The sequence below is a fragment of the Siphateles boraxobius genome, unplaced genomic scaffold, assembly GCF_051911475.1.
Source record: "Siphateles boraxobius isolate OS27281-9 unplaced genomic scaffold, OSU_SipBor_1 76, whole genome shotgun sequence".
Taxonomy (NCBI): Eukaryota; Metazoa; Chordata; class Actinopteri; order Cypriniformes; family Leuciscidae; genus Siphateles; species Siphateles boraxobius.
Genome location: NW_027509204.1, coordinates 1,005,159 through 1,024,345, shown reverse-complemented (window position 1 = coordinate 1,024,345; position 19,187 = coordinate 1,005,159). Strand labels below are relative to the sequence as shown.

The window sequence follows — 19,187 nt, the reverse complement described above, 5'->3', positions numbered from 1 at the left end:
ACCTGCTCACCTGCAGACTACAGTAAGAGTCTGATAACACACACACACGCACACCTGCTCACCTGCAGACTACAGTAAGAGTCTGATAACACACACACACGCACACCTGCTCACCTGCAGACTACAGTAAGAGTCTGATAACACACACACAGACACACACACCTGCTCACCTGCAGACTACAGTAAGAGTCTGATAACACACACACACACACCTGCTCACCTGCAGACTACAGTAAGAGTCTGATAACACGCACACACACACACCTGCTCACCTGCAGACTACAGTAAGAGTCTGATAACACACACACACATACCTGCTCACCTGCAGACTTCACTAAGAGTCTGATAACACACACACACACACACACACACACACACACACACACACACACACACACACACACACACACACACACACACACACACACACACACCTGGTCACCTGCAGACTACAGTAAGAGTCTGATAACACACACACACACACACACCTGCTCACCTGCAAACTACAGTAAGTCTGACACACACACACACACACACACACACACCTGCTCACCTGCAGACTACAGTAAGAGTCTGATAACACACACACACACACACACACACACACACACACACACCTGCTCACCTGCAGACTACAGTAAGAGTCTGATAACACACACACACACACACCTGGTCACCTGCAGACTACAGTAAGAGTCTGATAACACACACACACACACACACACACACACACACACACACACACACACACACACACACACACACACACCTGCTCACCTGCAGACTACAGTAAGAGTCTGATAACACACACACACAGACACACACCTGCTCACCTGTAGACTACATTAAGAGTCTAACACACACACACACACACACACACACACACACACATACACACACACACACACACACACACACACACACACACACACACACACACACACCTGCTCACCTGCAGACTACAGTAAGAGTCTGATAACACACACACACACACACACCTGCTCACCTACAGACTACAGTAAGAGTCTGATAACACACACACAAACACACACACACACACACACACACCTGCTCACCTTCACACTACAGTAAGAGTCTGATAACACACACACACACACACACAGCTGCTCACCTGCAGACTACAGTAAGAGTCTGATAACACACACACACCTGCTCACCTGCAGACTACAGTAAGAGTCTGATAACACACACACACGCTCACCTGCAGACTACAGTAAGAGTCTGATAACACACACACACACGCACACCTGCTCACCTACAGACTACAGTAAGAGTCTGATAACACACACACGCACACCTGCTCACCTGCAGACTACAGTAAGAGTCTGATAACACACACACACGCACACCTGCTCACCTGCAGACTACAGTAAGAGTCTGATAACACACACAGACACACACACCTGCTCACCTGCAGACTACAGTAAGAGTCTGATAACACACACACACACACACACACCTGCTCACCTGCAGACTACAGTAAGAGTCTGATAACACACACACACGCACACCTGCTCACCTGCAGACTACAGTAAGAGTCTGATAACACACACACACGCACACCTGCTCCCCTGCAGACTACAGTAAGAGTCTGATAACACACACACAGACACACACACCTGCTCACCTGCAGACTACAGTAAGAGTCTGATAACACACACACACACACACACACACACACACCTGCTCACCTGCAGACTACAGTAAGAGTCTGATAACACGCACACACACACACCTGCTCACCTGCAGACTACAGTAAGAGTCTGATAACACACACACACATACCAGCTCACCTGCAGACTTCACTAAGAGTCTGATAACACACACACACACACACACACACACACACCTGGTCACCTGCAGACTACAGTAAGAGTCTGATAACACACACACACACACACCTGCTCACCTGCAAACTACAGTAAGTCTGATAACACACACACACACACACACACACACACACACACACACACACACACACACACACACACACCTGCTCACCTGCAGACTACAGTAAGAGTCTGATAACACACACACACACACACACACACACACACACCTGCTCACCTGCAGACTACAGTAAGAGTCTGATAACACACACACACACACACACCTGGTCACCTGCAGACTACAGTAAGAGTCTGATAACACACACAAACACACACACACACACACACACACACACACCTGCTCACCTGCAGACTACAGTAAGAGTCTGATAACACACACACACACACACACACACACACACACCTGCTCACCTGCAGACTACAGTAAGAGTCTGATAAAACACACACACACACACACACACACACACACACACACACACACACCTGCTCACCTGCAGACTACAGTAAGAGTCTGATAACACGCACACAAACACACACACACACACACACCTGCTCACCTGCAGACTACAGTAAGAGTCTGATAACACACACATACACACACACACACACGCTCACCTGCAGACTACAGTAGGAGTATGATAACACAAACACACACGCACACCTGCTCACCTGCAGACTACAGTAAGAGTCTGATAACACACACACACACCTGCAGACTACAGTAAGAGTCTGATAACAGACACACACCCGCTCACCTGCAGACTACAGTAAGAGTCTGATAACACACACACACACACCTGCTCACTTGCAGACTACGGTAAGAGTCTGATAACACACACACATGCCTGCTCACCTGCAGACTACAGTATGAGTCTGATAACACACACACACACACACCTGCTCACCTGCAGACTATGATAAGAGTCTGATAACACACACACACACACACACACACACACACCTGGTCACCTGCAGACTACAGTAACAGTCTGATAACACACACACACACACACACACACACACACACCTGCTCACCTGCAGACTACAGTAACAGTCTGATAACACACACACACCTGCTTACCTGCAGACTACAGTAAGTCTCTTACTGTAGAGACTTACTAGATAACACACACACACCCACACACACACACACACACAGCTGCTCACCTGAAGACTACAGTAAGAGTCTGATAACACACACACACACACACCTGCTCACCTGCAGACTACAGTAAGAGTCTGATAACACACACACACGCACACCTGATCACCTGCAGACTACAGTAAGAGTCTGATAACACACACACACCTGCTCACCTACAGACTTCAGTAAGAGTCTGATAACACACACACACACACACACCTGCTCACCTTCACACTACAGTAAGAGTCTTATAACACACACACACACCTGCTCACCTGCAGACTACAGTAAGAGTCTGATAACATACACACACACACGCACACCTGCTCACCTGCAGACTACAGTAAGAGTCTGATAACACACACACACACCCGCTCACCTGCAGACTACAGTAAGAGTCTGATAACACACACACACACACACACACCTGCTCACCTGCAGACTACAGTAAGAGTCTGATAACACACACACACACACACACAAACACACACACACACCCGCTCACATGCAGACTACAGTAAGAGTCTGATAACACACACACACGCACACCTGCTCACCTGCAGACTACGGTAAGAGTCTGATAACACACACGCACACCTGCTCACCTGCAGACTACAGTAAGAGTCTGATAACACGCACACACACACACCTGCTCACCTGCAGACTACAGTAAGAGTCTGATAACACGCACACACACACCTGCTCACCTGCAGACTACAGTAAGAGTCTGATAACACACACACACGCACACCTGCTCACCTGCAGACTACAGTAAGAGTCTGATAACACACACACACACACACCCGCTCACCTGCAGACTACAGTAAGAGTCTGATAACACACACACACACACACACACACACACACAAACACACACACACACCTGCTCACCTGCAGACTACAGTAAAAGTCTGATAACACACACGCACACCTGCTCACCTGCAGACTACGGTAAGAGTCTGATAACACACACACACACACCTGGTCACCTGCAGACTACAGTAACAGCAGGTGACCTGCAGACTACAGTAACAGCAGGTGACCTGCAGACACAGTAAGTAACACACACACACACACACACACCTGCTCACCTGCAGACTACAGTAAGAGTCTGATAACACACACACACACACACACACACACACCTGGTCACCTGCAGACTACAGTAAGAGTCTGATAACACACACAAACACACACACACACACACACCTGCTCACCTGCAGACTACAGTAAGAGTCTGATAACACACACACACACACACCTGCTCACCTGCAGACTACATTAAGAGTCTGATAACACACACAAACACACCTGCTCACCTACAGACTACAGTAAGAGTCTGATAAAACACACACACACACACACACACACACACACACACACACACACACACACACACACACACACACACACACACACACACACCTGCTCACCTGCAGACTACAGTAAGAGTCTGATAACACTCACACAAACACACACACACACACACACACACACACACCTGCTCACCTGCAGACTAATAATAATAATAATAATAATAACTTCAATTTATATAGCGCCTTTCAAAGTACCCAAGGACGCTTAACAATCAACATGAGAAAGGGAAGGGTAGAATTAAGATAGGGGCAAAGGCCAGGGGAGCTAGAGTCCATAGGCCTCATTGAAAAGGTGTGTTTTGAGCTGGCATTTAAAGGTTAAAAGTGAGGAGGCAGAGCGGATCTCATGGGGAAGCTTGTTCCAAAGTGACGGAGCACCAACACAGAAAGCTCTATCACCAAATGTCTTAAGCCTGGACTTAGGAACAGCAAGCAGATCCTTGTCAGAGGAACGCAGGGACCGTGACTGAGTGTAGGGATGGAGAAGATCAGTAATGTACTGGGGTGCAAGTCCATGAAGGGACTTGTACGTCAGGAGGAGGATTTTATATTTGATGCGGGACTTAACTGGCAGCCAATGAAGCTTCATCAGGATGGGAGTAATGTGAAGACCAAGTTTTGTGTGTGTGAGCATCCTAGCCGCAGAGTTCTGCACATACTGTAGTCTGTCAGTGGCTTTGCTGGGTAGACCGAACAGGATGCCATTGCAATAGTCAAGTCTGGAGGTGATGAATGAGTGGATGAGGGCCTCAGCTACAGAGTTGGAGAGGCACTGTCGGAGTCTGGAGATGTTCTTGAGATGATAGAAAGCAATTTTAGTGACGTTTTTGATGTGTTGTTGGAAGGAGAGAGTGGAGTCCATGATGACGCCCAGGTTGCGTACTTGAGGAGATGCAGAGATTGAGCAGCCATCCACATCCAGTATGATGTCATCAACTTTTTTAAGAAGTGACAGCGGGGCAAACACCATGAGTTCTGTTTTGTCTTTGTTCAGTTTGAGAAGGTTACTGTCCAACCAGTGCTTTATGTCCTTCAGGCAGTTGATAAGTGCCACTGGTGGAAGAGAAGTAGAAGGCTTGGTACTGATGTAGAGCTGAGTGTCGTCAGCATAGCAGTGGAAGTGTAATCCATGCTTCCGGACAATCATCCCAAGTGGCAACATGTAAATATTAAATAGCAGTGGGCCAAGTACAGATCCTTGTGGCACGCCATGCAGGACTGGCGCCAATTTAGAGCAAGTCCCCTTGAAGGTGACATATTGTTGCCTGTCGGTGAGATAGGATTTAAACCAGGAATACACTGTATCAGTAAGGCCAATGAGTTCAGAGAGACGTGTGAGAAGAATGGAATGGGAAACTGTATCGAAGGCTGCAGAGAGGTCAAGAAGTATTAGAATGCTGACATGGCCAGAGTCAGCTGCCATGTGGAGGTCATTCGTGATTTTGATGAGGGCAGTTTCTGTGCTATGATGTGTCCTGAAACCAGATTGAAAAGGCTCGTAGAGGTTGTGCTGTAACATGTGATGGTTGAGTTGGGAAGCCACAGCCCTTTCCAATAACTTAGAGATGAAAGGTAGATTTGAGATAGGGCGGTAATGGTTTAAATCGTCTTGGTTCAGGCCTGGTTTTTTAAGTGTAGGGATCACCACAGCAGTTTTAAAGCTGGTGGGGACCACCCCAGAAGACAGTGAAGTGTTAATGATGTTAACCAGTGTTGGACCCAAAGTTGGAAGACATGCCTTAACCAAGGCTGTCGGCATAGGATCCTGTTTGCTGGTTATGGCCTTTGCTTTTGATACTAGCTCAAGGACTTGAGCTGTGTTGAGCGGGGAGAAGGAGGGGAGGCAGTCCTGCGGCGCGAGAGCGGTTGAAGAGTTTGTGTCAGACAATGGTAGTACGGTTGATTGAGATAAGCTGGACAGCTGCAGTTGTTGGTGGATGGTTTCAACCTTTTCCCGGAAATGAACCAGGAATTTAGAACATAAGCCAGGAGCATCAGAAGGTTGAGGAGGGTCAGGTGGGCAGAGTAAGCGGTTGATAATGGAAAAAAGCTGTCTAGGATGGTGTTGTTGTTTGCCAATGAGTGTAGAGTAGTAGTTATTTTTCACCTTGGATAGGGCATCTTTGTAGCTCTTAACTACAGTAAGAGTCTGATAACACACACGCACACCTGCAGACTACAGTAAGAGTCTGATAACAGACACACACACACCTGCTCACCTGCAGACTACAGTAAGAGTCTGATAACACACACACACACACACCTGCTCACCTGCAGACTACGGTAAGAGTCTGATAACACACACACACGTCTGCTCACCTGCAGACTACAGTATGAGTCTGATAACACACACACACACACACACACACACACACACACACACACACACACACACACACACACCTGCAGACTATGATAAGAGTCTGATAACACACACACACACACACACACACCTGGTCACCTGCAGACTACAGTAACAGTCTGATAACACACACACACACACACACACACACACACCTGCTCACCTGCAGACTACAGTAAGAGTCTGATAACACACACACGCACACCTGATCACCTGCAGACTACAGTAAGAGTCTGATAACACACAGACACACACCTGCTCACCTACAGACTACAGTAAGAGTCTGATAACACACACACACACACACACACACACACACACACACACCTGCTCACCTTCACACTACAGTAAGAGTCTGATAACACACACACACACACACACCTGCTCACCTGCAGACTACAGTGAGAGTCTGAAAACACACACACACCTGCTCACCTGCAGACTACAGTAAGAGTCTGATAACACACACACACACACCTGCTCACCTGCAGACTACAGTAAGAGTCTGATAACACACACACACGCACACCTGCTCCCCTGCAGACTACAGTAAGAGTCTGATAACACACACACAGACACACACACCTGCTCACCTGCAGACTACAGTAAGAGTCTGATAACACACACACACACACACACACACACACACCTGCTCACCTGCAGACTACAGTAAGAGTCTGATAACACGCACACACACACACCTGCTCACCTGCAGACTACAGTAAGAGTCTGATAACACACACACACATACCAGCTCACCTGCAGACTTCACTAAGAGTCTGATAACACACACACACACACACACACACACACACCTGGTCACCTGCAGACTACAGTAAGAGTCTGATAACACACACACACACACACCTGCTCACCTGCAAACTACAGTAAGTCTGATAACACACACACACACACACACACACACACACACACACACACACACACACACACACACACACCTGCTCACCTGCAGACTACAGTAAGAGTCTGATAACACACACACACACACACACACACACACACACCTGCTCACCTGCAGACTACAGTAAGAGTCTGATAACACACACACACACACACACCTGGTCACCTGCAGACTACAGTAAGAGTCTGATAACACACACAAACACACACACACACACACACACACACACACCTGCTCACCTGCAGACTACAGTAAGAGTCTGATAACACACACACACACACACACACACACACACACCTGCTCACCTGCAGACTACAGTAAGAGTCTGATAAAACACACACACACACACACACACACACACACACACACACACACACCTGCTCACCTGCAGACTACAGTAAGAGTCTGATAACACGCACACAAACACACACACACACACACACCTGCTCACCTGCAGACTACAGTAAGAGTCTGATAACACACACATACACACACACACACACGCTCACCTGCAGACTACAGTAGGAGTATGATAACACAAACACACACGCACACCTGCTCACCTGCAGACTACAGTAAGAGTCTGATAACACACACACACACCTGCAGACTACAGTAAGAGTCTGATAACAGACACACACCCGCTCACCTGCAGACTACAGTAAGAGTCTGATAACACACACACACACACCTGCTCACTTGCAGACTACGGTAAGAGTCTGATAACACACACACATGCCTGCTCACCTGCAGACTACAGTATGAGTCTGATAACACACACACACACACACCTGCTCACCTGCAGACTATGATAAGAGTCTGATAACACACACACACACACACACACACACACACCTGGTCACCTGCAGACTACAGTAACAGTCTGATAACACACACACACACACACACACACACACACACCTGCTCACCTGCAGACTACAGTAACAGTCTGATAACACACACACACCTGCTTACCTGCAGACTACAGTAAGTCTCTTACTGTAGAGACTTACTAGATAACACACACACACCCACACACACACACACACACAGCTGCTCACCTGAAGACTACAGTAAGAGTCTGATAACACACACACACACACACCTGCTCACCTGCAGACTACAGTAAGAGTCTGATAACACACACACACGCACACCTGATCACCTGCAGACTACAGTAAGAGTCTGATAACACACACACACCTGCTCACCTACAGACTTCAGTAAGAGTCTGATAACACACACACACACACACACCTGCTCACCTTCACACTACAGTAAGAGTCTTATAACACACACACACACCTGCTCACCTGCAGACTACAGTAAGAGTCTGATAACATACACACACACACGCACACCTGCTCACCTGCAGACTACAGTAAGAGTCTGATAACACACACACACACCCGCTCACCTGCAGACTACAGTAAGAGTCTGATAACACACACACACACACACACACCTGCTCACCTGCAGACTACAGTAAGAGTCTGATAACACACACACACACACACACAAACACACACACACACCCGCTCACATGCAGACTACAGTAAGAGTCTGATAACACACACACACGCACACCTGCTCACCTGCAGACTACGGTAAGAGTCTGATAACACACACGCACACCTGCTCACCTGCAGACTACAGTAAGAGTCTGATAACACGCACACACACACACCTGCTCACCTGCAGACTACAGTAAGAGTCTGATAACACGCACACACACACCTGCTCACCTGCAGACTACAGTAAGAGTCTGATAACACACACACACGCACACCTGCTCACCTGCAGACTACAGTAAGAGTCTGATAACACACACACACACACACCCGCTCACCTGCAGACTACAGTAAGAGTCTGATAACACACACACACACACACACACACACACACAAACACACACACACACCTGCTCACCTGCAGACTACAGTAAAAGTCTGATAACACACACGCACACCTGCTCACCTGCAGACTACGGTAAGAGTCTGATAACACACACACACACACCTGGTCACCTGCAGACTACAGTAACAGCAGGTGACCTGCAGACTACAGTAACAGCAGGTGACCTGCAGACACAGTAAGTAACACACACACACACACACACACCTGCTCACCTGCAGACTACAGTAAGAGTCTGATAACACACACACACACACACACACACACACCTGGTCACCTGCAGACTACAGTAAGAGTCTGATAACACACACAAACACACACACACACACACACCTGCTCACCTGCAGACTACAGTAAGAGTCTGATAACACACACACACACACACCTGCTCACCTGCAGACTACATTAAGAGTCTGATAACACACACAAACACACCTGCTCACCTACAGACTACAGTAAGAGTCTGATAAAACACACACACACACACACACACACACACACACACACACACACACACACACACACACACACACACACACACACACACACCTGCTCACCTGCAGACTACAGTAAGAGTCTGATAACACTCACACAAACACACACACACACACACACACACACACACCTGCTCACCTGCAGACTAATAATAATAATAATAATAATAACTTCAATTTATATAGCGCCTTTCAAAGTACCCAAGGACGCTTAACAATCAACATGAGAAAGGGAAGGGTAGAATTAAGATAGGGGCAAAGGCCAGGGGAGCTAGAGTCCATAGGCCTCATTGAAAAGGTGTGTTTTGAGCTGGCATTTAAAGGTTAAAAGTGAGGAGGCAGAGCGGATCTCATGGGGAAGCTTGTTCCAAAGTGACGGAGCACCAACACAGAAAGCTCTATCACCAAATGTCTTAAGCCTGGACTTAGGAACAGCAAGCAGATCCTTGTCAGAGGAACGCAGGGACCGTGACTGAGTGTAGGGATGGAGAAGATCAGTAATGTACTGGGGTGCAAGTCCATGAAGGGACTTGTACGTCAGGAGGAGGATTTTATATTTGATGCGGGACTTAACTGGCAGCCAATGAAGCTTCATCAGGATGGGAGTAATGTGAAGACCAAGTTTTGTGTGTGTGAGCATCCTAGCCGCAGAGTTCTGCACATACTGTAGTCTGTCAGTGGCTTTGCTGGGTAGACCGAACAGGATGCCATTGCAATAGTCAAGTCTGGAGGTGATGAATGAGTGGATGAGGGCCTCAGCTACAGAGTTGGAGAGGCACTGTCGGAGTCTGGAGATGTTCTTGAGATGATAGAAAGCAATTTTAGTGACGTTTTTGATGTGTTGTTGGAAGGAGAGAGTGGAGTCCATGATGACGCCCAGGTTGCGTACTTGAGGAGATGCAGAGATTGAGCAGCCATCCACATCCAGTATGATGTCATCAACTTTTTTAAGAAGTGACAGCGGGGCAAACACCATGAGTTCTGTTTTGTCTTTGTTCAGTTTGAGAAGGTTACTGTCCAACCAGTGCTTTATGTCCTTCAGGCAGTTGATAAGTGCCACTGGTGGAAGAGAAGTAGAAGGCTTGGTACTGATGTAGAGCTGAGTGTCGTCAGCATAGCAGTGGAAGTGTAATCCATGCTTCCGGACAATCATCCCAAGTGGCAACATGTAAATATTAAATAGCAGTGGGCCAAGTACAGATCCTTGTGGCACGCCATGCAGGACTGGCGCCAATTTAGAGCAAGTCCCCTTGAAGGTGACATATTGTTGCCTGTCGGTGAGATAGGATTTAAACCAGGAATACACTGTATCAGTAAGGCCAATGAGTTCAGAGAGACGTGTGAGAAGAATGGAATGGGAAACTGTATCGAAGGCTGCAGAGAGGTCAAGAAGTATTAGAATGCTGACATGGCCAGAGTCAGCTGCCATGTGGAGGTCATTCGTGATTTTGATGAGGGCAGTTTCTGTGCTATGATGTGTCCTGAAACCAGATTGAAAAGGCTCGTAGAGGTTGTGCTGTAACATGTGATGGTTGAGTTGGGAAGCCACAGCCCTTTCCAATAACTTAGAGATGAAAGGTAGATTTGAGATAGGGCGGTAATGGTTTAAATCGTCTTGGTTCAGGCCTGGTTTTTTAAGTGTAGGGATCACCACAGCAGTTTTAAAGCTGGTGGGGACCACCCCAGAAGACAGTGAAGTGTTAATGATGTTAACCAGTGTTGGACCCAAAGTTGGAAGACATGCCTTAACCAAGGCTGTCGGCATAGGATCCTGTTTGCTGGTTATGGCCTTTGCTTTTGATACTAGCTCAAGGACTTGAGCTGTGTTGAGCGGGGAGAAGGAGGGGAGGCAGTCCTGCGGCGCGAGAGCGGTTGAAGAGTTTGTGTCAGACAATGGTAGTACGGTTGATTGAGATAAGCTGGACAGCTGCAGTTGTTGGTGGATGGTTTCAACCTTTTCCCGGAAATGAACCAGGAATTTAGAACATAAGCCAGGAGCATCAGAAGGTTGAGGAGGGTCAGGTGGGCAGAGTAAGCGGTTGATAATGGAAAAAAGCTGTCTAGGATGGTGTTGTTGTTTGCCAATGAGTGTAGAGTAGTAGTTATTTTTCACCTTGGATAGGGCATCTTTGTAGCTCTTAACTACAGTAAGAGTCTGATAACACACACGCACACCTGCAGACTACAGTAAGAGTCTGATAACAGACACACACACACCTGCTCACCTGCAGACTACAGTAAGAGTCTGATAACACACACACACACACACCTGCTCACCTGCAGACTACGGTAAGAGTCTGATAACACACACACACGTCTGCTCACCTGCAGACTACAGTATGAGTCTGATAACACACACACACACACACACACACACACACACACACACACACACACACACACACACACCTGCAGACTATGATAAGAGTCTGATAACACACACACACACACACACACACCTGGTCACCTGCAGACTACAGTAACAGTCTGATAACACACACACACACACACACACACACACACCTGCTCACCTGCAGACTACAGTAAGAGTCTGATAACACACACACGCACACCTGATCACCTGCAGACTACAGTAAGAGTCTGATAACACACAGACACACACCTGCTCACCTACAGACTACAGTAAGAGTCTGATAACACACACACACACACACACACACACACACACACACACCTGCTCACCTTCACACTACAGTAAGAGTCTGATAACACACACACACACACACACCTGCTCACCTGCAGACTACAGTGAGAGTCTGAAAACACACACACACCTGCTCACCTGCAGACTACAGTAAGAGTCTGATAACACACACACACACACCTGCTCACCTGCAGACTACAGTAAGAGTCTGATAACACACACACACACACCCGCTCACCTGCAGACTACAGTAAGAGTCTGATAACATACACACACACACACGCACACCTGCTCACCTGCAGACTACAGTAAGAGTCTGATAACATACACACACACACCCGCTCACCTGCAGACTACAGTAAGAGTCTGATAACACACACACACACACACACACACACACCTGCTCACCTGCAGACTACAGTAAGAGTCTGATAACACACACACACACACACAAACACACACACACCCGCTCACCTGCAGACTACAGTAAGAGTCTGATAACACACACACACGCACACCTGCTCACCTGCAGACTACGGTAAGAGTCTGATAACACACACACACCTGGTCACCTGCAGACTACAGTAACAGTCTGATAACACACACACACACCTGCTCACCTGCAGACTACAGTAAGTCTGATAACACCCACACACCCACACACACACACACACACACACCTGCTCACCTGCAGACTACAGTAAGAGTCTGATAACAAACACACACAGACACACACCTGCTCACCTGCAGACTACAGTAAGTCTGATAACACACACACACACACACACACCTGCTCACCTGCAGACTACAGTAAGTCTGATAACACACACACACACCTGCTCACCTACAGACTACAGTAAGAGTCTGATAACACACACACACACACACACACCTGCTCACCTTCACACTACAGTAAGAGTCTGATAACACACACACACACACACACACACACACACACACACATACCTGCTCACCTGCAGACTACAGTAAGAGTCTGATAACACACACACACCTGCTCACCTGCAGACTACAGTAAGAGTCTGATAACACACACACACCCGCTCACCTGCAGACTACAGTAAGAGTCTGATAACATACACACACACACGCACACCTGCTCACCTGCAGACTACAATAAGAGTCTGATAACCCACACACACACACACACACACCCGCTCACCTGCAGACTACAGTAAGAGTCTGATAACACACACACACACACTCACACACACACACACCTGCTCACCTGCAGACTACATTAAGAGTCTGATAACACACACACACACACAAACACACACACCCGCTCACCTGCAGACTATAGTAAGAGTCTGATAACACACACACACACACACACACGCACACCTGCTCACCTGCAGACTACGGTAAGAGTCTGATAACACACACACTCACCTGCAGACTACAGTAAGAGTCTGATAACACGCACACCTGCTCCCCTGCAGACTACAGTAAGAGTCTGATAACACACACACAGACACACACACCTGCTCACCTGCAGACTACAGTAAGAGTCTGATAACACACACACACACACACACACACACCTGCTCACCTGCAGACTACAGTAAGAGTCTGATAACACGCACACACACACACCTGCTCACCTGCAGACTACAGTAAGAGTCTGATAACACACACACACATACCAGCTCACCTGCAGACTTCACTAAGAGTCTGATAACACACACACACACACACACACACACACACCTGGTCACCTGCAGACTACAGTAAGAGTCTGATAACACACACACACACACACACACCTGCTCACCTGCAAACTACAGTAAGTCTGATAACACACACACACACACACACACACACACACACACACACACCTGCTCACCTGCAGACTACAGTAAGAGTCTGATAACACACACACACACACACACACACCTGCTCACCTGCAGACTACAGTAAGAGTCTGATAACACACACACACACACACACCTGGTCACCTGCAGACTACAGTAAGAGTCTGATAACACACACAAACACACACACACACACACACACACACACCTGCTCACCTGCAGACTACAGTAAGAGTCTGATAACACACACACACACACACACACACACACCTGCTCACCTGCAGACTACAGTAAGAGTCTGATAACACACACAAACACACCTGCTCACCTACAGACTACAGTAAGAGTCTGATAAAACACACACACACACACACACACACACACACACACCTGCTCACCTGCAGACTACAGTAAGAGTCTGATAACACGCACACAAACACACACACACACACACCTGCTCACCTGCAGACTACAGTAAGAGTCTGATAACACACACATACACACACACGCTCACCTGCAGACTACAGTAGGAGTATGATAACACAAACACACACGCACACCTGCTCACCTGCAGACTACAGTAAGAGTCTGATAACACACACACACACCTGCAGACTACAGTAAGAGTCTGATAACAGACACACACCCGCTCACCTGCAGACTACAGTAAGAGTCTGATAACACACACACACACACCTGCTCACTTGCAGACTACGGTAAGAGTCTGATAACACACACACATGCCTGCTCACCTGCAGACTACAGTATGAGTCTGATGACACACACACACACACACACACACACACACACACACACACACACACACCTGCAGACTATGATAAGAGTCTGATAACACACACACACACACACACACACACACACCTGGTCACCTGCAGACTACAGTAACAGTCTGATAACACACACACACACACACACACACACACACACACCTGCTCACCTGCAGACTACAGTAAGAGTCTGATAACACACACACGCACACCTGATCACCTGCAGACTACAGTAAGAGTCTGATAACACACAGACACACACCTGCTCACCTACAGACTACAGTAAGAGTCTGATAACACACACACACACACACACACACACCTGCTCACCTTCACACTACAGTAAGAGTCTGATAACACACACACACACACACACCTGCTCACCTGCAGACTACAGTGAGAGTCTGAAAACACACACACACCTGCTCACCTGCAGACTTCAGTAAGAGTCTGATAACACACACACACACACCTGCTCACCTGCAGACTACAGTAAGAGTCTGATAACACACACACACACACCCGCTCACCTGCAGACTACAGTAAGAGTCTGATAACATACACACACACACACGCACACCTGCTCACCTGCAGACTACAGTAAGAGTCTGATAACATACACACACACACGCACACCCGCTCACCTGCAGACTACAGTAAGAGTCTGATAACACACACACACACACACACACACCTGCTCACCTGCAGACTACAGTAAGAGTCTGATAACACACACACACACACACAAACACACACACACCCGCTCACCTGCAGACTACAGTAAGAGTCTGATAACACACACACACGCACACCTGCTCACCTGCAGACTACGGTAAGAGTCTGATAACACACACACACCTGGTCACCTGCAGACTACAGTAACAGTCTGATAACACACACACACACCTGCTCACCTGCAGACTACAGTAAGTCTGATAACACCCACACACCCACACACACACACACACACACACCTGCTCACCTGCAGACTACAGTAAGAGTCTGATAACAAACACACACAGACACACACCTGCTCACCTGCAGACTACATTAAGAGTCTGATAACACACACACACACACACACCTGCTCACCTGCAGACTACAGTAAGTCTGATAACACACACACACACCTGCTCACCTACAGACTACAGTAAGAGTCTGATAACACACACACACACACACACACCTGCTCACCTTCACACTACAGTAAGAGTCTGATAACACACACACACACACACACACACACCTGCTCACCTGCAGACTACAGTAAGAGTCTGATAACACACACACACCTGCTCACCTGCAGACTACAGTAAGAGTCTGATAACACACACACACCCGCTCACCTGCAGACTACAGTAAGAGTCTGATAACATACACACACACACGCACACCTGCTCACCTGCAGACTACAATAAGAGTCTGATAACCCACACACACACACACACACACCCGCTCACCTGCAGACTACAGTAAGAGTCTGATAACACACACACACACACACACACACACACACACACCTGCTCACCTGCAGACTACATTAAGAGTCTGATAACACACACACACACAAACACACACACCCGCTCACCTGCAGACTATAGTAAGAGTCTGATAACACACACACACACACACACACGCACACCTGCTCACCTGCAGACTACGGTAAGAGTCTGATAACACACACACTCACCTGCAGACTACAGTAAGAGTCTGATAACACACACACCTGCTCACCTGCAGACTACAGTAAGAGTCTGATAACACACACACACACACCTGCTCACCTGCAAGGTACAGTAAGAGTCTGATAACACACACACACACACACACACCTGCTCACCTGCAGATTACAGTAAGAATCTGATAACACACACACACACACACACACAGTGAGGTGTGTGTTTAGTCATTAGTCCGTGTGTGTGTGTGTATAGCCCTCTTGTTTCCATTGTCTCTGGTCTAGGTTCGTTTCTCAACCAGCGGTCAGCGAGTCTCTTGTTTGTCAAGTTTTTGTTTATTTTTTGCATATGAGATAATAAACTGCACAGTGGGTTTGATTGTGGCACTAAGACCTGCTGACAGCAGAGGGGTCCAGTGTCTGATCATAACTCGACCCAGAGTGGGTTAGCTTGCAGTTCCACCGGGGTACTCCAGAAAACAAGGTCAACTTACTGTCACATATACATATATATTTATATATACATACCCTGAACTCTTGGTTGACTAATGTGATTTACATTCTTAGTGCATATCGCCCCCTACAGGGCAGTTGTGCAAGCCTGAGTGCGCCATTTGAGGAGTCAGCTACCTTTAAAGATTTAAGCAATATTGTCTATTCAAGCCAGTGGCACAGGCTCAAAGTCTTACTGTTATTGTTGCATATGTACTGTAGTTATTGTTGCATGTGCTGTAGTTGCATGTACTGTAGTTATTGTTGCATGTGCTGTAGTTATTGTTGCATGTACTGTAGTTGCATGTGCTGTAGTTGCATGTATTGTAGTTATTGTTGCATGTGCTGTAGTTGCATGTGCTGTAGTTGTATGTACTGTGGTTATTGTTGCATGTATTGTTGCATATACTGTAGTTATTGTTGAATGTGCTGTAGTTATTGTTGCATGTACAGTAGTTATTGTTGCATGTACTGTAGTTGCATGTACTGTGGTTATTGTTGCATGTACTGTAGTCATTGTTGCATGTGCTGTAGTTGCATGTACTGTAGTTATTGTTGCATGTGCTGTAGTTGCATGTACTGTAGTTATTGTTGCATGTGCTGTAGTTGCATGTACTGTAGTTATTGTTGCATGTATTGTTGCATGTACTGTAGTTGCATGTGCTGTAGTTGCATGTACTGTATATACAGTACATGCAACTACAGCACATGCAACTACGGTACATACAGTACAACAATAATGTTGCATGTGCTGTAGTTGCATGTACTGTAGTTATTGTTGCATGTATTGTTGCATGTACTGTAGTTGCATGTGCTGTAGTTGCATGTACTGTAGTTATTGTTGCATGTGCTGTAGTTGCATGTACTGTAGTTATTGTTGCATGTATTGTTGCATGTACTGTCGTTATTGTTGCATGTATTGTTGCATGTACTCTAGTTGCATGTGCTGTAGTTGCATGTACTGTAGTTATTGTTGCATGTACTGTAGTCATTGTTGCATGTGCTGTAGTTGCATGTACTGTAGTTATTGTTGCATGTGCTGTAGTTGCATGTAATGTAGTTATTGTTGCATGTATTGTTGCATGTACTCTAGTTGCATGTGCTGTAGTTGCATGTACTGTGGTTATTGTTGCATGTACTGTAGTCATTGTTGCATGTGCTGTAGTTGCATGTACTGTAGTTATTGTTGCATGTGCTGTAGTTGCATGTAATGTAGTTATTGTTGCATGTATTGTTGCATGTGCTGTAGTTATTGTTGCATGTGCTGTACAAACTTTATAATATAACTCCAACGGGTACAGACAGGCAGGATGAACACACACACACACACACACACACACACACACACATAGAGAACGGGCCTGGCTTAACTGAAAGGAACTAAATGAACACAGGAACACTGGAAAGGAACACTGATGAGCACAGATTGACATAAACCAGGTAACACAGATTATGATTAACCAAGATGATGAACTAAATGACAGTAACCATAGAGACAGATGAGTGGCGGGAAAACAGAACAAAGGAAGACGTGACTGTAGGGTCTGGACCAATCAGACACACACTAATTATTCATATTCACTATATTTAATGAATAGAATGGTCTATGAAACTCTCCCCCAAAACTAACCTCACAAATGAAGTTACTT

General features: G+C 46.8%; 1 protein-coding gene across 3 annotated transcripts in view; it reads left to right on the top strand.

The window, feature by feature from the left end:
• iqsec1a (IQ motif and Sec7 domain ArfGEF 1a) overlaps positions 1–19,187 on the top strand; it is a 137,902-nt gene that overhangs the window by 8,102 nt on the left and 110,613 nt on the right. Inside the window, exon 1 of one of the 3 annotated variants that reach the window (XM_077217738.1) lies at positions 16,760–16,784. The exons of the other annotated variants lie outside the window; for them this stretch is intronic. The gene's annotated coding sequence lies outside the window, so the exon portion shown is untranslated. Of the gene's footprint in view, positions 1–16,759; positions 16,785–19,187 lie in introns of those variants that run through there. 3 annotated transcript variants of the gene reach the window in all.